Raw genomic sequence first — 24,027 nt, 5'->3', positions numbered from 1 at the left:
AGGGACATGTGAAGGTTGTCTTCTCTTGATCTTCTGGGGCTATGGCGATTTGGTTGTAACCTGAATATCCATCAAGGAAGCAATAGTGGCTATGGCCAGCCAATCTCTCAAGCATTTGATCAATAAATGGAAGAGGGAAGTGATCCTTGCTTGTTGCTGTGTTGAGCTTCCTATAATCAATGCAAACTCTCCAGCCCGTGGTCATCCGTGTTGGTACAAGCTCGTTTGCTTCATTCTTCACCACTGTGATACCTGATTTCTTGGGGACAACTTGTATTGGGCTCACCCATTTACTGTCAGAAATAGGGTAAATAATACCAACATCTAAAAGCTTCATTACTTCTTTCCTTACCACCTCCTTCATGTTTGGATTGAGACGTCTTTGGGCATCCCTCTTAGGCACTGCATTGTCCTCCAATAGTATCCTATGCATGCACGATGTTGGGCTTATGCCTTTGATATCTGCAATGCTCCATCCAATCGCAGTTTTGTGCTCTTTTAGAACCCTCAAAAGCTTCTTCTCATCATTTGGTTCGAGGTGTGAGGCAATGATAACAGGTAGAGTCTCACTCTCACCTAAATAAGCATATTTAAGGTGTGTTGGCAATTGCTTTAATTCCAACTCCGGTGCCTGCACAATAGAAGGTAAAACCTTATTAGTAGGTGCGGGTAAAGATTCAAATTGGTTTGCATACCTCTTTCCCACTTCTATGTAGCTATCCATGCTGCAAACAAGCTCAAGAAGTAAAGGAGAGATCACAGCCTCTAATCTGTCCACTTCTTCTTTCCTTATGCTTTGTGTGATGCATGCTTCAATAGGCTCCAAATAACTCATTGGCAGTGCTTCTTTCACCATATTATCAATTGCATCAAGCTGGAAAACTTCATGCTCATCACTTGGAAACTTGGAGGCTTCAAACACTTTGAATGCTATTGTCTCATCAAACACGTTCATAGTCAATGTACCCTTCTTCACATCAATAATTGCACCGGCAGTTGCCATGAATGGACGACCAAGAATGAGTGGTAACTGATTGTCATGAATTGGTGCTTCTTCCATTTCCAACACCAAGAAATCAGCTGGCAAAATCAGCTCTTCTACTTTCACCAAAACATCTTCTAGAATGCCCCTAGGGTACCTGATAGTTCTATCTGCCAATTGAATGCTCACAGATGTGGCTTGCAACTCACCAAGGTTAAGTTTCTCATAAACATGATATGGCATAAGGTTAATGGATGCACCAAGATCAAGCAAAGCTTTTTGAAACTTAAAATCACCAACTATACAAGGTATAGAAAATGAACCTGGATCCTTTAGCTTTGGAGGTAGCTTTCTTTGTAAGACTGCACTAACCTCTTCACTTAATGCAACATGTTCATGCTCTTTGAATCTCCTCTTGTTAGTGCATAGATCCTTCAAAAATTTTGCATATTTTGGAATCTGAGCAATGGCATTGAGCAATGGGATGTTGATTTGCACTTTCTTGAATATTTCCATTATCTCATCCAAGCCTTGATCTTTCTTTGACTTTGATAACCTGCTGGGAAAGGGTGCAATAGGCCTAAAAGCATTAGATGAAATTGGAACTTGATTAGCATTAGATGATACCTTAGGGCCTGTGCTCTTTCCAAGAGAATTGAGGGGCTGTTTGGTGGAACCTGTGGGCTGCCCTTGTGGTGGCTGAATGATCTCCACGTTTTCTCCATCTTCTTGCTCTTCATTGGCATCTCCAACCTTATTATCAACTTGTTTACCACTTCTCAAGATGTGCACTGCTTTAACTTGCTCATGATGCCTTGGATTCACCTCCGTTTGGCTTGGAAAAGTTCCGGATGCTCTATTGCTCATGGAGGATGCAATCTGCCCAACTTGCACTTCTAGTTTGTTCACTGCATTTTGAAGATTCTGATTGGTTTGCATCTGTTGCCCCATGAACTTCTTGAACATGTCTTGCAATTCTCCCATTTGATCACCCCTTTGCTCTTGTACTTGTTGGGGAGCTTGCTGGAATTGCCTTTGTTGTATTTGAAATCCTGGGGGAGGTCCTTGAGATTGTTGCACATTTGAATTATTGCTCCACCTGAAATTAGGATGATTTCTCCACCCCGGATTGTATGTGTTTGAGTAAGGATCATTCTGAGGATTCCTTCCTTGAAGGGCATTTGCTTGCTCTAGCATGTGCTTTACAAAAGATTGGTCTTGAACTTCCTCTTTGCTTCCTAGAGGGCCAGTCACTGCCTGTTGAAGCAAAGAACACATAACATCAAGTTTTGCATTAATCTCATTATTAGTACTTACCTCAGAGACCACAGCTTTCATAGGAGCTCCTCTTCCTTTATTGTAGCTCCATTGTTGAGAGTTGGTACTCAAAGATTCAAAGAGAGTAAAAGCCTCATCTGCTGTTTTGTTCATCAGTCCTTCTCCACTTGTTGCATCTACCATCATCCTTTCGGAATCAAGCAAACCTTCATAGAAAGATTGCATTTGCATCCAACTCTCTATATTGTGGTGTGGGCAAGAACTCATCATCTCCTTGTACCTCTCCCAGCATTCATGAAAAGCTTCTCCTTCTCTTTGTGTGAAACCAAGAATTTCCTTTCTAATCTTGTTAGTCTTTTGAGCTGGAAAGAATTTCTGCAAAAACTTATTAGAAAGCTCATCCCAAGTACGAATTGAAGCATTAGGCAAAGAGTATAACCATGACTTAGCCTTATCTTTTAAACTGAATGGGAATAGCCTCATCTTAATCTGCTCATCATCAAGTCCTTGAATTTTGATTGTAGCACATATTTCAAAGAATTGCTTAACATGCATGTAAGGATCCTCAGTGGTATTACCATAATAAGTTGGAAGAAGATGAATCATACCACTTCTAAGCTCAAGCCTGTCAATTGTGAGTTGAGGATAGACGATGCACGAAGGTTGATCAGTGACTTTGGGGATGGAAAATTCACGCAGGGGTTTCCTAGGTTGGACAACAAGCGCACCACCTCCTTCATCATTATTGTTGTTGTTTGGAATCTCTGCCATCTTGCTTGAACCTTCAGATTCGTAGCTCTCAGATTCAGCACTTAAAGAACTATAATTCCTCCTCAAACCAACACGTACAGCAAAAGTTCCTGGTGAAATTGGCTCAGAATCAGATTCGGACATATATGCACACACAAGAAACCAATTAGTGCCTTCAAATGGAGATAACAACTAAAAAGAAAAACAGAATACAGAAATAAAAACCAACGAAAACAAAAACAAAAACACTCAAAGTAATCTAACTATAGCACCATCGTTACCGGTTCCCCGGCAACGGCGCCAAAAACTTGTTGAGCCTATTCCTAACAACTAAAATGAGTTATTAAAAATAGAAACTTCAATTCTCGCAAGTGCACGAACCATTTATAGTATAGCTTATGAAATACGAGGTCGATCCCACGGAGAATGGTAACTTGGTTGCAAGTTAAACTACTTAGAATGATGGAAAAACTGAAAACAAAGAAACAAACTAACTAACAATTGGCAAGGTCTAGGACAGAATCCTAGCACCACACACGCACTCGAATGGGGGGTTTTTGTTGTTTAAATGAAAACAAGAGAATGAAATGGAAGTGCTGGAAGTAAACAATGGCAGCAATGAACAAGTTGTGAAACAATGATTGAGAAGTGTTAGAGCCTTGGAATCTACCACTAGTCTTCCTATCCAAGTTATGAATGCATAGAAATTGACTCAAGCTTCATTAACAATAGATTATCGCATACAAGCCTATGGTATCTAGGTGCAGGATGCATGATTCTCCTAAGGCATGTAATTGTGCATGGTATCTACACAACACGTGATCTCTAATATGCAACCTAAGCATGGTATCTACTTAGAATAAAGCATATAAGAGTCATTAAGTTCCTTGAGAATATGATAATCACACAAGTCCTAGAACATGGTATCTGTCCTAGTCAACCTATGGTTATTAACCCCTTGAATGATTCTTAGGCCATTCATGTGTTGCTTGTGAAAGGAGAGTAGAATTGGTGAATCTAAACCCCTTCCCAACCTGTGCTAGATGCATAAAATCCTAGTTAGCTACTCCAAGAAAACATACATCAAGCACATAATAAGCTGGAGATTAACAACTTGATAATGAAAGCAAGGAAATCAATTAACTATGAAATCATCCATAACATTGAATATTCATGACTAGGGCTTCATCCTAAGCCCTAACAAAATGGATTAGTTAAACATAATTATGAATACAGAAGATAAGAAATACATAGGTAGAATAAAGAGAATAGAAGAACTAGCTGGTGGCAGCAAGGTAGTTTCCAGGACAGCTCCCAGCTCTCCCTCCTTTGCAGCTAGCTCTCTCTCTCTCTTTGTGGTGAATCTGAATGTGTGTATGGAAGTAATGGATGAAGTGAATTGTGTCTGGGATGTGGAATGGAAGTGGTATTTATAGGGAGAAGGAAAGGGGAATTCTGAATTGAATATGACTAATGCATACAACACTTGTATTTAGATAATCAGAATTGGTTGCTGCACTAATAAATCCCACCAGCAGCCATAGGTCATCTTCATGTCAGCATGATCAAGCATCCATCCAGAAACCAATAGCTCATGCCTAGCTCACCATGACCAAGCATCCATCAGCTCATCCTCATGTCAGCATGATGTGTATTTTGATGGGCTCACGGATTGGGTTTGGCTGAATCCAAATATGACTTTAAGATATCCATTTTGAAGTTCAGAATGTCTCTGATCCAACCACACAAGTATTGGCCCAATCCAAGCTCGGATGAAGAAGATAAGTCCGAAATGAACTTCTAACTCAATATCCAGTTTTTGCACGTTTTGCACCATTTTGCTTCAAAAGCAATCTCTTGCTGCCTTCAACCTATAGAACACACAAACATAGGTAAGTGACTTGAAATAAAGAGAAACTAAACAAAATTACTAAGTAACGAAGGCATGCAAATGTGTGAAATTATGAACTTATCATTTTCACCGTTGTTAGGTTTCAAGGTGGGCTAACTTTCTTTTGGGTTGGGCTTTCAATTGTTTGGGTTTTGGTTTGCGTAAGACTCTCTGTTTAGGGCTTACTGTTTTGTCTGTTTAGGGCTTTCTGTTTCGAGTGTTTTACTGTTTCATTTTTTTTTTTCTTTTTTGTTTATTTGTTTGTTTGTTTTGTAATTTTTTTATTTTTTTTTTTTTTTTTTTATTTTTTTTATTTGTGGTTTATATTTACTTTAGTACCTTTCATTTCTTGTTATGACATTGCTTGTTCCTAATTTTTAAACATTGAGGACAATGTTCATTTCTAGGTTTGGGGGTATTGGAGTTTAGCATGTAAAATTGGTTTTTCCTTAATTTAATTTAAATTTTTTTTTTTATTTGCTTGTTTTTATTTTTACTTTATTTTGTTTAAGTCTTGCTTTTATTTTTATTTTTATTTTTATTTTATTTTTATTTTGATTTTATTCACTTTCCGAACACATTTGATGAGATTGTGATAAATGTTTGCATGACTTAAATGAAAATTGAATTATATTTATTTATTATTATTTTTTTTTTTCCTTGTAAATTTTTATTGTAAAAAATATATATATATATAATTAATTTGGCATCGTTCTAGCATGATATGTTTGAAACCTTCTTTGCACTTGCCATTTGTTTCATAATTCTCCAATTAAAGGATTTGCATGACCCAAAGAATTGTATCAAGCATAAATTAGACTTATATAACCATAAATGTGAGCTTTTGAGCCTTGTGCTTCATTTCATGAGTGTTATACACATACTCTTATTTTCTTGTCATCAAAGTTGTTGTTTGATCTCATTATTCATTGATTTGGTTGAATACTTAAAAGTCATTCATTCTTTTGCAATTCGATTTCATGACATTTAAGAAATGATATTAAGGCCCTCTTTGGATCGTTTGTACCTTTCAAGCTAACCTTATGCATGCTTAAGCATGATTTTCCATTGTTAACCATTTTGAGCCTACATGTAAACCTTTTTCTTTCATTTACCAATTATATTTCCTCGCCTTAGCCTGAAAAACAAATATTTACCTTTCTAAGGAACTCATGAGCTTTAATTGGGATGTGTTTTTCATACTAAGTTTGGGAATTTCGAAGAAAAAAAAAAATCACACAATTGGTGAAAGAAAAGAGAAAAGTTGTGATTAAGTGGTGGTTGAATGAAATTTCATTTTTGGGCCTTCAAAATAAATTGGTGGTTGTTCAGGAAAGGAGTGAATCAATGTAAATGAAGGGTATAAGGAGTTTTGATCAGGTAAAAGAAAAAAAATCTAATCGTGATGATTCGAAGTCTTGTAAACAATTATTTTATGCTCTTGCATTGCGAGTTCCTTGGACTTTGTATTATCCATATCCTTCATTTCTTACTCACCTTACACCCTTGGCCCCATTACAACCCATGTTAAAGACCTAAATTGATCTTAAATGTCATGTGGTTGAATTGCATTCATTTTTCTACTTTTAAGTGTTTGACATCCTTCTTGAGATCATATTAATGCAAGTTCTTCATATTTCTATTGCGAGTTAAGTCCCTTATGGTTTAACTCTATTCTCATGTTTATAACTGAGTGTGCATTATAGCCCTCTTCTGAGTGATTCATTTGTGAGAGGACAACTTTGGTGAGATTTGAAGTTGAACTTATGCTTTGTATGATTTTTGAAATTGTGTGAAAACTAAGATTGGGGAATTTGTTGCATTTGGCTATCACACTACTACACTTTGAGCATATTGTGTTTAGAACTTTGCCGCTTTGTAAATAATGTCTAAAAATTGAGCTTTTATTGTTAAAACGTTTAAGTCATGTGCATGAGTCATTTCTCTTCAGAAAATGTTCGGAAAAATTGTTTTAAGTTCTTTGTGTTTTTGTGTTTGTTTTTGTTTTTGGTTTTGCTTAAGGACTAACAATCTTTAAGTTTTCTAATTACTTTGTTTTACAGAGTCAGTAAAACGTTTGTGGGTATCGTATCTGTTAAACCCTCAGGAGACACAACTCCTCCTACTAGGGATGCCTAGAGGTTTAAAGGCTTGTTGCATATGCTAAATGCAATCGAGTTACCTACGAAAGTGGTTTAGTTAACTTCTAGTTTTGTTTTTAACTTTGTTTTGTGTTGTTTTGCTCGAGGACTAGCAAAATCTAGGTTTGGGGGTATTTGATCGGTTCATAATTGTATATTATTTCTTACCCTTCTAGCTTATGATTTGGTTATGTTTTTGAGTTAAACTTGTGCTTTTAATCCTTTTTGTGTTTATCTTTCAGTTAATTGAGCTTTAGGTAACAATGATGGCTTTGGAGAACATAATTCATGCAATTCAAGCATGTTAAGGCCTAATTTGGATGAATTGATGAAGAGCTTAAAGACAAATTCATTATGGCTACAGCCCCCTGCCAGTCCAGTTCCGTAGGTCATATTGCAAGCTTTGTTTCAGCAACCTACATAGCTCGGATGAGGCCACATTCTTCATGAACGTTGCTCCAATTGGTGTGTACTATAACATATCCAAAATTCAGCCCCATTGGATAAATCTGGAGTCCGTTACCTAGCAAACACAGAACCATGCTCAGGATGGATCTTATCAGCGCGGAAAATGAGTTAGCAATTTGTTTCGGCCTTAACTTCTTCCTCCGACCTTGGATTAGCCCAAATAACATATGGCTGGAAAGAAGACATTCTGAACTTCAATTTAGAGTGCTTAAAGTCCTAATTTGATTAAGGGAAGCCCAAGTTGTAAGCCCTTGAAGTTGCTGGTCATGCTGACCTCAGCATGTGCTGGTTGGATGCTTGGTCATGGTGAGCTAGGTATGAGCTATCATTTCTGGTTGGAAGCTTGGTCATGGTGACATGAAGATGAGCTAGGGCTGCTGGTGGGATCTATTGGTGAAGTGCATCAACCAATTCAAGATTTTCTAATACAAGTGCATCACCCAATTTAGATTTTCTAATACAAGTGCATCAACCATTTCAGATTTTATAAAACAAGTGTTGTATGCATTAGCCATATTGAATTCAGATTTTCACTTCCCCTAGGCCTATAAATAGGGAAGTTCTCTAAGCTTGTAAAAACACCCCAAGGGGGGGAGCTCTCAAACACTTCTCTAGAGCTCCCTTCCCTTCTCTCCCTCAAATTCTCTTAGTTTCTCTTTCTAGTTTTCAATTGTTATAATGAGATCTTTGTGCTGAAATTTTCCTTTAAGTCTTTCCAAGTTCTACTTTAATTTTCATTGTTATGTAAATTCTTTTCTTTAGTTTCAAGTTTGATTAGTTTCCAAGTTTCAATTATGATTTTTGTTCTTATTCATTATGCTTATAAGTTAATATGCTAGTTTGAATGATTGATCACCATTTAGGCTTGCATGTTAGCTATCTTGGTTTGAATTAAGAGTATACACCATGCTTTAATTCGAATTGAACTATGAATAGGAAGAGTATGTATGGACATTCGACAACAGGGATTAGATACATGCTTGGTTGTTTAAATTGTTCTTCTATGCTTAATGGGTTCCTAATGCTTAATTTTAGGTTAGACAACAAATGATCAAATTAGGGAATTAGGAACACAAGGTTATGACCACACACCATGGCTTAATCATACATTAGCTAGAATCAATCCGTTAATCTAATTGAACTTGGGAACTTATCTACTTGAGTTAGTTATTTTCTTTCTTCCTTGTTTTATTTATTTCCTTTCTTTTTCATTTCTGTTTTGTGTAGGGAAAATGAATTGGATCATTCAATCACCAATCCTCGTGGGATCGACCTCGCACTTACATACGCTATACTACCGAACGGCTCGTGCACTTGCGAGTATCACAAGTTGAGGATGCAACTGAATCCATTTTGGTGCAGCTGTATCTACGCAACAGAAGGGAGCTCTAGAGAAGTGTTTGAGAGCTCCCCCCCTTGGGGTGTTATTACAAGCTTAGAGAACTTCCCTATTTATAGGCCTAGGGGAAGTGAAAATCAGAATTCAATAAGACTAATGCATACAACACTTGAATTATAAAATCTGAAATGGTTGATGCACTTGTATTAGAAAATCTGAAATGGGTGATGCACTTGTATTAGAAAATCTTGAATTGGTTGATGCACTTCACCACTAAATCCCACCAGCAGCCCTAGCTCATCTTCATGTCACCATGACCAAGCTTCCAACCAGAAATGATAGCTCATACCTAGCTCACCATGACCAAGCATCCAACCAGCACATGCTGAGGTCAGCATGACCAGCAACTTCAAGGGCTTACAACTTGGGCTTCTCTTAATCAAATTAGGACTTTAAGCACTCTAAATTGAAGTTCAGAATGTCTTCTTTCCAGCCATATGTTATTTGGGCCAATCCAAGGTCGGAGGAAGAAGTTAAGGCCGAAACAAATTGCTAACTCATTTTCCGCGCTGATAAGATCCATCCTGAGCATGGTTCTGTGTTTGCTAGGTAACGGACTCCAGATTTATCCAATGGGGCTGAATTTTGGATATGTTATAGTACACACCAATTGGAGCAACGTTCATGAAGAATGTGGCCTCATCCGAGCTATGTAGGTTGCTGAAACAAAGCTTGCAATATGACCTACGGAACTGGACTGGCAGGGGGCTGTAGCCATAATGAATTTGTCTTTAAGCTCTTCATCAATTCATCCAAATTAGGCCTTAACATGCTTGAATTGCATGAATTATGTTCTCCAAAGCCATCATTGTTACCTAAAGCTCAATTAACTGAAAGATAAACACAAAAAGGATTAAAAGCACAAGTTTAACTCAAAAACATAACCAAATCATAAGCTAGAAGGGTAAGAAATAATATACAATTATGAACCGATCAAATACCCCCAAACCTAGATTTTGCTAGTCCTCGAGCAAAACAACACAAAACAAAGTTAAAAACAAAACTAGAAGTTAACTAAACCACTTTCGTAGGTAACTCGATTGCATTTAGCATATGCAACAAGCCTTTAAACCTCTAGGCATCCCTAGTAGGAGGAGTTGTGTCTCCTGAGGGTTTAACAGATACGATACCCACAAACGTTTTACTGACTCTGTAAAACAAAGTAATTAGAAAACTTAAAGATTGTTAGTCCTTAAGCAAAACCAAAAACAAAAACAAACACAAAAACACAAAGAACTTAAAACAATTTTTCCGAACATTTTCTGAAGAGAAATGACTCATGCACATGACTTAAACGTTTTAACAATAAAAGCTCAATTTTTAGACATTATTTACAAAGCGGCAAAGTTCTAAACACAATATGCTCAAAGTGTAGTAGTGTGATAGCCAAATGCAACAAATTCCCCAATCTTAGTTTTCACACAATTTCAAAAATCATACAAAGCATAAGTTCAACTTCAAATCTCACCAAAGTTGTCCTCTCACAAATGAATCACTCAGAAGAGGGCTATAATGCACACTCAGTTATAAACATGAGAATAGAGTTAAACCATAAGGGACTTAACTCGCAATAGAAATATGAAGAACTTGCATTAATATGATCTCAAGAAGGATGTCAAACACTTAAAAGTAGAAAAATGAATGCAATTCAATCACATGACATTTAAGATCAATTTAGGTCTTTAACATGGGTTGTAATGGGGCCAAGGGTGTAAGGTGAGTAAGAAATGAAGGATATGGATAATACAAAGTCCAAGGAACTCGCAATGCAAGAGCATAAAATAATTGTTTACAAGACTTCGAATCATCACGATTAGATTTTTTTCTTTTACCTGATCAAAACTCCTTATACCCTTCATTTACATTGATTCACTCCTTTCCTGAACAACCACCAATTTATTTTGAAGGCCCAAAAATGAAATTTCATTCAACCACCACTTAATCACAACTTTTCTCTTTTCTTTCACCAATTGTGTGATTTTTTTTTTTCTTCGAAATTCCCAAACTTAGTATGAAAAACACATCCCAATTAAAGCTCATGAGTTCTTTAGAAAGGTAAATATTTGTTTTTCAGGCTAAGGCGAGGAAATATAATTGGTTAAATGAAAGAAAAGGTTTACATGTAGGCTCAAAATGGTTAACAATGGAAAATCATGCTTAAGCATGCATAAGGTTAGCTTGAAAGGCACAAACGATCCAAAGAGGGCCTTAATATCACTTCTTAAATGTCGTGAAGTCAAATTGCATAAGAATGAATGACTTTTAAGTGTTCAACCAAATCAATAAATAATGAGATCAAACAACAACTTTGATGACAAGAAAATAAGAGTATGTATATAACACTCATGAATTGAAGTACAAGGCTCAAAAGCTCACTTTATATGGTTATATAAGTCTAATTTGTGCTTGATACAATTCTTTGGGTCATGCAAATCCTTTAATTGGAAAATTATGAAACAAATGGCAAGTGTAAAGAAGGTTTCAAACATATCATGCTAGAACAATGCCAAATTTTTTTTTTATTTTTTAATAAAGAAAAAAAAACACTAAAATAAAATGAAATCCAATTTTTATTTAAGTCATGCAAACATTTATCACTATCTCATCATAAGTGTTCGGAAAGTGACTCAAAACAAAAACAAAACAAAACAATACTTAAAATAAAAACAAGCAAAAAAATAAATAATTTTTTTTTTCAATTATTATTATTTTTAATTTTAAGAAAAACCAAATTTACTTGCTAAACTCCAATACCCCCAAACCTAGAAATGAACATTGTCCTCAATGTTTAAAAATTAGCCACAACCAATGTCATAACAACAAATGAAGGGTATTAAAGCAAATAAAAATCACAAAACATACAAAAATAAAATAAAACAATTACAAAATAAAAATTACAAAATAAACAATCAAATAAAATAAAATAAAATAAATAAATAAATAAAACACGAAACAGTAAAACACTCAAAACAGTAAGCCCTAACAGATAGTCTTACACAAACTGAAACCCAAACAATTGAAAGCCCAACCCAAAATGAAATTAACCCAACAACGGTAAAACCCGACCCAACATGAAATCTGAAGCCCACACGTTTAAATTTAATTTTTTTCTTAAAAAGATAAAACGTGAATTATGAGCGCAAAGCGGGATTTCTAAAAAGAGGGAATGTGGTCCCTGATGTCGTTTCATGGATAGTCACGGGCAGAAAGCAGGAGCCACGTGTCGACGCATAGAGGCGCCGCAGATCCACAAGCGAAAATTACGGGCTCATGGAAAGGCGCGACAACTTTGCTGAACGCGTCCGTTCAGACAAAGCAAGTCGTGACAAATGTGTTGGAAACGGTTGGAAAGTGAGAAGGTTGTGGGACTCGAGGAACGCTGGATATTCAGAAAACGCTTAGACGCTGCAACGGCTAGGGTTTGTTTGTCAAAGACTACATCTATAAGAAGGAAAAAGAAGGGAAAAAAACAAAAAACAAAAAACACACAAACTCAGAAACACAAAAGAGAAAAGAAGCAAGAAAAAGAAAAAAAAAGTGAGAAATCAAATGGCTTCTTCCTACCCCTTTTCGTTAGATCTCAACCTAGCTCCACCGACTCAGACACGAGGCCAAGCAGTAGCACCAGTATGGATGCCCTACTTTGCCTCCGCACGGGGGCCTGTGACTGTCAATGACTCAATACTCCTGGACAACGATGTTGCCATTGGAGTTTGCAGAAATTTAGTGATTCCCAAAGATATACGTGTGTTCGGGACAAGGGATGACAACCGGGTCACGAGTGATGCCCTGGCACTGAGCGTGCAGAGTACAGCATGTGTCGCAAGTTTGGGTCATCGCCTACTTGCGAAGTCCCATGAGGTAGAGGTGCTTAAAGCTCAGTTGGCGGCGGAGCGAAGTTTGGTTGAAGACTGTCAGAGTGCTATAAAAAGCTTGAAAAGGGAGAGGTCAAGGATTGTGGAGGTGAATCGACACCAGCTAGAAGTATTGCGAGACGAGAATAAAAATCTATCAAAGATGGTAGAGTTTTACTCTCGCGACATGAGAAAGCAACTGGAGGACCTAGACCGACCGGGTAAACGCAAGCAAGCGGATCGCGAGAGTAGTTACGCTCAAGCTAAGATTGCGATCTTTGGGAGCTCAAGTGATGAGCCCCAAGAGGCTGTGCGTGAAGCCCCGGAAGAGGACAGCCAGAGGGCCAAACTCAAAGCTCCTATGGTCGAGACACCGAGCGCCAAGAAGAAATGATTTCAGTTTTTATTTATTATTTAATTTTAAAGTGTATGTGTGTTTTTTTTTTTCTTTAATTGGGAAATAAAAACGTTAGCTATCTCAAAGAAACGATTGACCCTAAATGTAAAGAACGACAATCAAACAAAAACACGAAGACCCAAACAAGATTTTTTTTTTTTTTTTATTTTTTATTTTTAGTTAAGTAAATACACAAATAACTGCTTCTTCTTTTAAGAGAAAAACTTAAGGATGACCAGTTAAGGGCCTCAGAAAACACAGCCAGGGGTTCCGGGAAGGTTGGAGGGGTCACAATGGTCCCGCTTAAAACCCTAACTTCTTAGACACCGAAGGTGTCGCCTTAAAGAACTCCTAGACACTGTATAGACTGCGGTTGCTCACTGGAGTTACCAAAAATTTAGCTCCTTCAAAGAATATCCTATGAGTTTTAAATTATACTACCTAATTAAATAAAAAACAAAATAAATAAATAAATAAATAAACTGAAATAAACACGCAATTCAAACAATAATTTAAAAGAAGAGTTGGGATTCTTGCACCAGGTGTCCAAGACGCATCTTTAATTTTGTCTCTTCTTCCAACTACATTATTAAGAAACCAGTCAAACAAGAAGAAAATAATTGAAAATAAAATAAAATAAAATAAAATAAAATAAAAACTGAAAAAGCAAAAACACAAACATCAGAAAACAGGGAGGCAAAAGTAAGTGAAAGTGTAGACATGCTCCCTTTTAAAAAAAAACGTGCTCGCAATTTGCGCCAGAAATGAAGGGATCCGAGAGAAAATAGCACAGGATAGCACCCTCGAGATCCGAAGTGCTTTCGGCTCCCTCATCTGCATAAGTCTATTTAAACTCATCTCGGTGAAGTAGAAGAGCACCCCGCATTTCTTCCTGCAAATTTAGAGAAAACATCAAAAAATCCAAAAACAAAACAATGGCATCCTCATGCACTCACCTTGATGATCTTAGCCTTGAACTGTCCCTTGCACCACCGAATGCGCAGATAAGGGCTCCTCAAAACCATGTCTTCCCAAACTCCACATATCATCACGGTACGGCCTCAAACTTTGCTGAGGTAATACCGAACTTTTCTGAGGCAATGCCGAACAGAGCAGCGCTGCTTGGAGGCATGATTGGCAGCAAGCTCACACCGACAGATCATCTGCATGTGGCACAGAGGTCTGACAAAGCAGCGGTGGAGGAGTCCAATAATTTAACTGTTCTCCATGCGGTCTCGGCTACCAATTTGGGTATGCGATTGCTGGCGAGAACACGGGAGTGTGCCGCGATGAGCGAGGAAATAACTTCCTTGAAGGCTATGGTGGCGGACTTGCAGAAGCGGCTCTACTGTGCTAATCAGCACGTGGAAGCACTGCAGAGAAAAAATGAGGACCATGTGGAGCTGCTGCAGATTCTGCAAGTAAGAGACAATAGAGGCATGCCATGAAGATGAAGATGAAGATGAAGAAGTTGTTTTTATTTTTAATTTACTTGAATGTTTTTTTTGTTTTTTGTTTTTTTTGTTTTTTTTTTGTTTTACTTTTTTTTTTCTTTGTTTGTAATGTTTGAAATGAAATAAAAATGTGTTTTTAACACTCAGAAATAAACTAACTAACCACACCACGTAAATAAATAAACTAACCTAACAAAACAAAAAAAAAGAACATAAAAGAAAACAAAGAACTTCCAAATTGATTTTTTTTTTTTTTTAATTTATTATTATTTACAACTAACTGACCACACAAAGAAAAAAAAAACAACAAAGAAGTTCCAAATTGCAATTTACAAGGAAAATTAAATAAAAACTCAAATTTCAATTTTTTTTTAAACTTTTTAATTTTTTAATTTTTTAATTTTTGTTTTGTTTTGTTTTTTTATTTTGAAAAAAAACACACAAATATACAAGCAACTCATGGATGACCAGTTAAGGGCCTCAGAAAACACAGCCAGGGGATCCGGGAAGGTTGGAGGGGTCACAAAGGTCCCACTTAAAACCCAAACTTCTTAGACACCGAAGGTGTCGCCTAAAGAACTCCTAGACACTGTATTGACGGAGACGCTCACTGGAGTTACCACGAGTCAGCTAATATAAAAAATCTTTTTTAATTTTTTTTTAATAAAAGAAATAGAAAATTAAAATTACTGAAGTAATAACAAAACAACTAAAGAGAAAGGATTGGAATACTCCCCCTTGAAGCGATTAGGTCGAGCATGATGCATTTGGAGGTCGCGACTTCTCCCACTGCTCCACACTCCCCATTCTTATGATTGAGGTTGCCATCTCTCTCCATTTTTATTAAGCTATCATAAATTGCTAAAACGAACACAAAAAACTTGAAACAGAATTAAAGGATTACGAAATATAAAAAAAAAAACTAAAAATGAAAAGGAAAAATCAACACATGTCCAATTCCATGCTTCAAAGCAACAAGCACCAATGGGTTGTGTAAGCTGGGACTTAAACCCAGTTCTCTTGCTTGTTGGGCAATTGTCCTTTTCTGTTGGACTACAAACACAACTTGTCCATTAATGTCATTAACTTTAAAACTTGAAATTGTCCAGTTAAGAAAAAAAAAATAAAGTAGGAAAGCCAAATAGAACCAAACAATGTTACCGATCCCCGGCAACGGCGCCAAAAACTTATTGCGTAGATTCAGCTGCACCAAAATGGATTCAGTTGCATCCTCAACTTGTGATACTCGCAAGTGCATGAGCCGTTGGTAGTTTAGCATATGTAAGTGCGAGGTCGATTCCACAGGGATTGGTGATTGAATGATCCAATTTAGTTTCCCTACACAAAATAGAAACAAAAACAAAGAACATAAAACAAGGAAGAAAGAAATAAGTAACTCAAGCAAATAAGTTCCCAAGTTCAATTTAGATTAATGGATTGATTCTAGCTAAAGTATGATTAAGCCATGGTGTGTGGTCATAACCTTGTGTTCCTAATTCCCTAATTTGATCATTTGTTGTCTAACCTAAAATTAAGCATTAGGAACCCATTAAGCATAGAAGAACATTTTAAACAACCAAGCATGTATCTAATCCCTGTTGTCGAATGTCCATACATACTCTTCCTATTCATAGTTCAATTCGAATTAAAGCATGGTGTATACTCTTAATTCAAACCAAGATAGCTAACACGCAAGCCTAAATGGTGATCAATCATTCAAACTAGCATATTAACTTATAAGCATAATGAATAAGAACAAAAACCATAATTGAAACTTGGAAACTAATTAAACTTGAATACTTAAGAAAGAATTTACATAATGAAAAGTAAAGTGGAACTAAGAAAAACTTAAGGAAAATTTCAACACAAAAGATTTCATTACAACAATTGAAAACTAGAAAGAGAAACTAAGAGAATTTGAGGGAGAGAAGGGAAGGGAGCTCTAGAGAAGTGTTTGAGAGCTCCCCCCCTTGGGGTGTTATTACAAGCTTAGAGAACTTCCCTATTTATAGGCCTAGGGGAAGTGAAAATCAGAATTCAATAAGACTAATGCATACAACACTTGAATTATAAAATCTGAAATGGTTGATGCACTTGTATTAGAAAATCTGAAATGGGTGATGCACTTGTATTAGAAAATCTTGAATTGGTTGATGCACTTCACCACTAAATCCCACCAGCAGCCCTAGCTCATCTTCATGTCACCATGACCAAGCTTCCAACCAGAAATGATAGCTCATACCTAGCTCACCATGACCAAGCATCCAACCAGCACATGCTGAGGTCAGCATGACCAGCAACTTCAAGGGCTTACAACTTGGGCTTCTCTTAATCAAATTAGGACTTTAAGCACTCTAAATTGAAGTTCAGAATGTCTTCTTTCCAGCCATATGTTATTTGGGCCAATCCAAGGTCGGAGGAAGAAGTTAAGGCCGAAACAAATTGCTAACTCATTTTCCGCGCTGATAAGATCCATCCTGAGCATGGTTCTGTGTTTGCTAGGTAACGGACTCCAGATTTATCCAATGGGGCTGAATTTTGGATATGTTATAGTACACACCAATTGAAGCAACTTTCATGAAGAATGTGGCCTCATCCGAGCTATGTAGGTTGCTGAAACAAAGCTTGCAATATGACCTACGGAACTGGACTGGCAGGGGGCTGTAGCCATAATGAATTTGTCTTTAAGCTCTTCATCAATTCATCCAAATTAGGCCTTAACATGCTTGAATTGCATGAATTATGTTCTCCAAAGCCATCATTGTTACCTAAAGCTCAATTAACTGAAAGATAAACACAAAAAGGATTAAAAGCACAAGTTTAACTCAAAAACATAACCAAATCATAAGCTAGAAGGGTAAGAAATAATATACAATTATGAACCGATCACAACTCACGCCTCATTCAAATATTAGAACAAATTTATAGTCTCCATGAGTTGTGTCCATTTTAGTGTCTTTGTTTGGATTGAGCCGCATGGTGGCTCTTCTATGGATTTGTGGGCTTGGGTTGACTTGGGTTAAATTAATTAATCAAAAGATGAGCCATGGGCTCTATGATTTAATTGAATGGGTCTCTTTCCCTATACAATACAAAAATAATGGGATTTCATTGGTACAATATCACACAAAGAACAGTACCTACATATGACAATATAAAAATATGCGTCAAAAGCAAGATATAACTCAGTTGGTTGGGTTCTTTCACCTCCATTCATGTGGGTAGATGTTCGAAAACCCTAGACATCCAATAAATATGTGTGTAAACCCCCTATACCCTAATGTACTCAAAAAATACATGCGTCAAAGCCTCAAAGCTTGCTAAAGATGTCAGTGGAGAGATAAACATGCAATTCTCACTTCGCTTTATATAAGCACATCAAATAGCCCATGAGGAGAGGACCAATGGTAAACAAAAATATGGAAGTTAAGAAAAAACGCATGCTAAGCAATTTGCTAAATATAAAACACTCTCTGGGCCCAAAAAGAAAAACATAATTAACTCACTAATTCAACTTTTTAAATTGAGAATATCTCTGGTAATAATGAAACAAATTATATAGAAAACAAACATTCAATATCTGTACGTTTCTTGGTCCTCTTCATAGTTTTGAATTGAACATGTTAGGGCCAACCTTAACAAGAAGAGCAATAGCATTTGAGCTTCCAGAACCCGAAGTGCCCCTGACATTTTCCTTCACGTGCGCCCTCCAGATATACACAATATGCCCCACAATCTGAAGATTTAAATCCCCAACAGCTTTTATGCCACGTTTTGCTTATACTCCAACAATCCTTTAAGGCCATCACTATTTCAAATATGATCATTAGGTTTTATACCTTCACAAGAGTACTAGTAAAACATAAACATGTCAATGAAATCCAACATTAATAAGGAAAATCATGCCTGGGGCTTATTCTTGAAAATAATTAGATAAATCGTAAATTATTAAAATATTGTGATAAAATAAATAGACGAGCATAATGTTTGTGATGGAGTACATCTTTGGTGTCGCTCTGCCTAGCTGGGTTGGGCCCCTAACAAAAAATTTGGTCACATTTTAAGCGCTAATTGGATGATAAAGGATCATCTGGATTAATTACTAAGGATATTAAACAGACTAAACAAGATAATATAAATATATATACACACAAGAAGTATAGAGCTTAAAGTTTACAAACCTACAGGGCTTATTAGAGCAACTCCACCCATTTGCCCTTTGCCATAGTAAGGGAGCTAGGGCAGCCACTATTCATGTGAATAGTAGTTGCCCTTGCAAATAGATTGTGTGTTTCCACCCGTTGCCATGGCAAAGGGCAATTACTATTCATTTTTTTGTTTTTTTCACAAATCTTTTTACCTCAATAATTAATTTGGATAATATTTTTGGATAAGATTTTCGGGTTCCTATGTGCACTGGCAGACCCATAAATTTTTTAGTGGAGGTGCAATATTGACTAAGTATGAAAAATGATTTTTCAGAATAATCATTTTCTCAAGATAATTTTTGGCGGCTTTTGTTCCTTACGCATCAAATAAGAAAACTTGATTTTATGGGATTTTAGTATGAAATATATATTGACTTAATGAGCCATCATTTTTTGCCTAAATCATATTTTGCACTAAAACCGATTTTTCATATTTTGATTTGGTGGGAATTTGATTTTCTAGTATTTTTATTTGAATTCAAATGGGGGGTACTTCCTTATTTACATTGTAAACTTAAGTAAATGGAGTAATATAAAAATAAATAAAAGTAAAAGGACGTCGCGCATGACGTCATCAGCCCTCAAGCTCGAGGTCGGGCGACACTGGCCTTCGGGCCAGCCCGTCTTCGTGGATCCCACTCCCAGCCCGGGCTTGGACTCCTCGTTGGAACTGGGTTCCCCCCCAAACCAATCCTCTGGCTGGGCTATCCGCTGGAGTTGCTCTTATGGACAAAAAGGAGACACTCAAGATGATAAAGAAGTAAATATATCTAGGAATTCGATTCATGTTTTTTGTTTTGTTTGTTTTGTTTTGCTTTTTTTTTTCTTTTTTTTTTTTTCACTTATTCCTTATTGCGGGAATGAAAAATAAACCGATCAACTTTATGCTTTTACCAAAGGTATGGGAACATTCAGACTACATATTTATTTTCTCTGTCCAATAAATCTGAGGGCTGTATGAGCCATGTATTGAGCACAGTTCAGATATTTCAACGCATCCTTTGTTTTATTAGGGCTCTTGGAATTTAATAACGGGAAATACATATTTCCCAAACATGTAGATAGTAGGGTCATTCACGAGTAATTATAGAATACTACCGTAGTACGGTAAAGTGGTACATATTGTACATGTATTATAATATGAGTGGATATTTATTGATACTATTACCTAAAAGGGGGAAATAAACCATGTCATCCACCCATATTATAACATGTGTACAAGATATATCATGTGACCATACTATCATAGTATTATATAAATTCTCATCATCCACATCATCAGCTACATAGGCAAGTCAAAAGTATCTAACTATACAAAGGTAGGCATCTCTGCAAAAAGTTTTGTCTTGTCCAAAAGTAAACAAAAACAGTACAATATAACAGATATAGGCTTAGTTAAGTTGGCTAGCGCAGATTTGCTCCCTACTCTGCACAATACAATACCTAAATTAAAGTTAAACAAAAAATATTGTAGAAAAACTGCATGCAAAAAATCAACCTCTTGTTTGTTATTTATTTATATAAATTAAAATAAGGAAAACTAATACACCAACACGTCTGGAAAAAGCTAAACCCCATTGGCGAGAATAATTTTAATTCACAGCAATATAGATCATTTTTGCATAATAATCTTACTAGCTATTCCATCTACAAAATTGTCTTAGTGATAGATCTTGTGTCGCATGCTCTATTAATATCCTTTGACAATTTTCAGTAAGAATTCGTTGATCATATGCCAATCGAACTGTCTGACATTTTTGGTTGGCCAACATCCTTTGACAATTCGACAGTACAGACAATAGCTATATATGAGCTTTCTCTGGCCAGTTCACACAATTTTCCAAGTGTATGAATGATCCTACTGTTGATGCTCAAAATGGTTGGGCCAAGATTGAGTCCAACTTAGTGATGAGGTGTTATGGATGATGGGTGAAGAAGTGGACCTTCAGCATGTATGTGAGGACTTGGCCAAGCGATAAATATACAAAAGACAAGATATACGTGGTTCACCCTTAATGAATGGGCTACGTCCACAGAGAAGATGTTCTCATTATGATATTGTTTACATTTGTACAAAGGGGATTAGACCCAAAGATAAATGGAAGAAGGCCTAGGGCCTAAGGTACAAAGCTCGGAGTCTGAAGCCCAGGGGTCAAGTCCCCGGGTCTGGAGACCCAGGACCCGAAGGCCAGACTAACAGGAAAGTCCTGAAGAGGGAGCCCAGCCTAGGATCAGATAGGATTGGATCTGATAGGATCGGGGGATCCCCTCTTAAGTAGAGAGTGATATGCTTTTATAGGTGAGAGGGAGTCTTCACTTCTTGTAGATTTCCGATGTGGGACTCCTCTTGCTTTGCTTAGAGTTTCTTCTAGTTGCTTGGTCAGTTATGGTGTCAACACCTACATCTGCCGGATCATGCATGAACGATAACATACGTTTAAGTGACAAATTAAAAGCTGCTGATCCATTAAAATAAAACACTGTTTATAAATCAATTTGTTCTGCAATGAACAAGCTAAAAAATTATTTGATAATAATCAGAAAAAAGAAGAGTTGAAAGACATCAAAAGAAAGTAAACATATTTCTCATGTAAAAACGATGCTATTTGAAAGTTTTTGTTTTCTTCCCAAAGAGAAATGGGAATAAGGTCCTATATATAGTAACCTACGAGTGCAACAATGTATCCTCAACCATAGAACTCAAATTCAAAAGTATCTAACAGTTTGATACATAAGCAGATACTACACCAAAATAAACAAACTAAACAATTTAATAAAATGTATTACTTAATGAAATTATCGTGGGGGCATAAATTTCACCATCGTATGAAAAAACTTTGGGAGCCATGAAGTTAAGAGAAGAATGACACGTTAAACTCTTCTTGCACATTGTGTGGTGAGAGCCAAAAACCCTCCGTTGCCTAAGTTAGACTTATAAAAGAGACTGAATCATAATAAAGTTCTTACTTCCAAGAACTACCTTCTTCATCAGAGGGAGTTCGATTTTTATAAAACTTTGTGTTGGCTAGTTTCGCACCATGGTTTGGTGACGTGGCGATCCTATTGGGTCTAAGAAGACTTATCATCATCATGCCAATTAATCGTTTGACTTGGGACGTGAGATAATTAATGGGTTGATTATACGTGATCTTTAAGCCATTACTGTAAAAACAATGATCGTAGACTGTGACTGGGCCCGATGCGTTGGGCACATTTAACCCAGCAAATAATCTTTCTAGATCTTTAATTATTTTTCCCTAATGGGCCTTGATGTACTTTGGGCCCTGTCATCAGCCGAGTACAATTTACCCTAATAGAGAAGTCGTCATCTGCCAACTCTACGAAACGATGTAGTTGCCCTAATCAATGCACAATTAGGTGGGGACTTTTCTTCCCACATATCTTCGACAATAAATATGTCTGATCGTCATGCTTTTGTCGACGTGTAAATATGCCATAAATATTGTGCGAAAACACTCCAAGACCTTATTGTTAATAAATTATGCAACGTGCACACACAAAACCCCAAGAAGAATAAACACACACACTGCAAAGAGAGATAAAGCAAACACAAAGATTTATAGAGGTTCGGCAAAGAATATGAACAATTTTGGTTTACAAAGAAAAACCCTCTTAGCCCTCTACTCTCTCAAACCCTAGGTCTTAATATCTATCACACCCTCGCTCGAACCCTTTGATGCCCTTGTAAACTCCTCAAGTTCTCTCATGAGATCTCTCTCTCTTGAGTTCTTTCTCTTGAAATTAACCTCCCCCCAAAAGACTTATTTATAGCTCATAGGACTTGGGTTATAAGTTTACAAGCAATAGGAAACTAAAACCATATTAGAATAGGGTAGAAAACCCAAAATTTGAAAAAATTGACGATGGGCCCTTGATTGGTGATTTATAAACAATTGGAGTCCTTAATTTACCGAAAAATTTGTTAAAGGGCTAAATTGACAATATGTAAATAATTTAAGGGAAAAAGCGCAGAAAACCCTTATAAAATTTGGATAAAAAATATATTAACATACCAACTACAATTCACAATATATAACAGTCACGTCCCAAATTTCCAACATAGGGATAACCAACTTAGTTATAAAATATACAATCTGATACGTGAAGTCGTCAATTGCTGAAAGGAAGCCGAATTCGTGAGCATATGAAGTTGCTGGTCATCCTCACCCAAGCATGAGATAATTGTTGCTATATATATACCCAAACCAAGATGAGGCACAACTTTGCCTCCACTAAACCCATACCCTATTTAGTATTTCTAAAGTGTTGGTGCTTATAAACCATGAAAGGAAACAACTCCCTTTCAATGTGAGACTAAGTGAAAGTGTATTTTCCTGATGTAGGACGAAATATGGTCACTTATGACACTAGGAAAAGAAGGAAGGCGTATCGTTGGGATTTTCTAATTGATTGAAGAAGAATTGGAGTGAAGAAGAATTGGAGCGAAGAAGTGAAAAGGGACATAGCAGGAATTTGCAGATTTGGCGTCCGAGCTCCGATTAGGACGCAAAATACCATTTCGGAAAGGGAACGACGCCACGAGTCAAACTCACAGCTTTGCTGTGATGTATGATGGATTTTGGCATTCTGAGGTCGTTTGGCCTTCCAAAACCGCATTCAAAGTTTCGTAGTTAATTTTCGGAATAAATTCTGTTTTCCAGTTTTTCAGTTTTAATGTGATAACTCCCCTAGCAGTTACAAGGGTTGAGAGTTGTGTATTTAGGCAGGTTTGTCTAACGTTTTTGTACACTTCAGATTTTAATACAATTAATCAAAGAGAGTTTCTCTTAATTTTCTGGTGGAATCCAGTTCCCTTGTTACTCAAGGTTTTCGTTTGAAACCTTTATTGCTTGTGCTGCGTCAAGTGGTATCAGAGCGGGTCTCTCCCGTCTCGGTATTATTGGCTTGTCTTATCAGAGTAGGTTTTGCCTGACTCGAGGTGCCTCCAATGGCTCGTCCAGACGAAGAAGATAGGACCCGTGGAGACGGGGAACCAATCACTCTTAGAGAATTTGATGTTGCAGTTGTTCCATACTTCATGGGGAGCGACTGCATCGAAGGCTTTCTTCAATGGGTTGCAGACATAGAGGAAATATTTGATTCAATAGCGATCCCAGAGGAGAAGATGGTGGAAATTGTTGCATCCAGTTTAGAAGACGATGTTGCTTTTTGGTGGGATCAGTT

The 24,027-nt window shown here is 36.8% G+C and overlaps 1 non-coding gene across 1 annotated transcript; it reads left to right on the top strand.

The window, feature by feature from the left end:
• The first annotated feature begins 2,501 nt into the window (after positions 1-2,501).
• On the top strand, positions 2,502-2,608 carry LOC148297404 (small nucleolar RNA R71). The gene has a single exon (XR_015833270.1). It is a non-coding gene; the product is annotated as a small nucleolar RNA R71 (small nucleolar RNA).
• Positions 2,609-24,027: the final 21,419 nt, after the last annotated feature.

The sequence above is a fragment of the Prunus avium genome, chromosome 1 (assembly GCF_965620075.1).
Source record: "Prunus avium chromosome 1, drPruAviu1.hap1.1, whole genome shotgun sequence".
NCBI lineage: Eukaryota > Viridiplantae > Streptophyta > Magnoliopsida > Rosales > Rosaceae > Prunus > Prunus avium.
The sequence above is the reverse complement of the archived record's forward strand: the minus strand, read 5'-3'. Positions and strand labels throughout refer to the sequence as shown.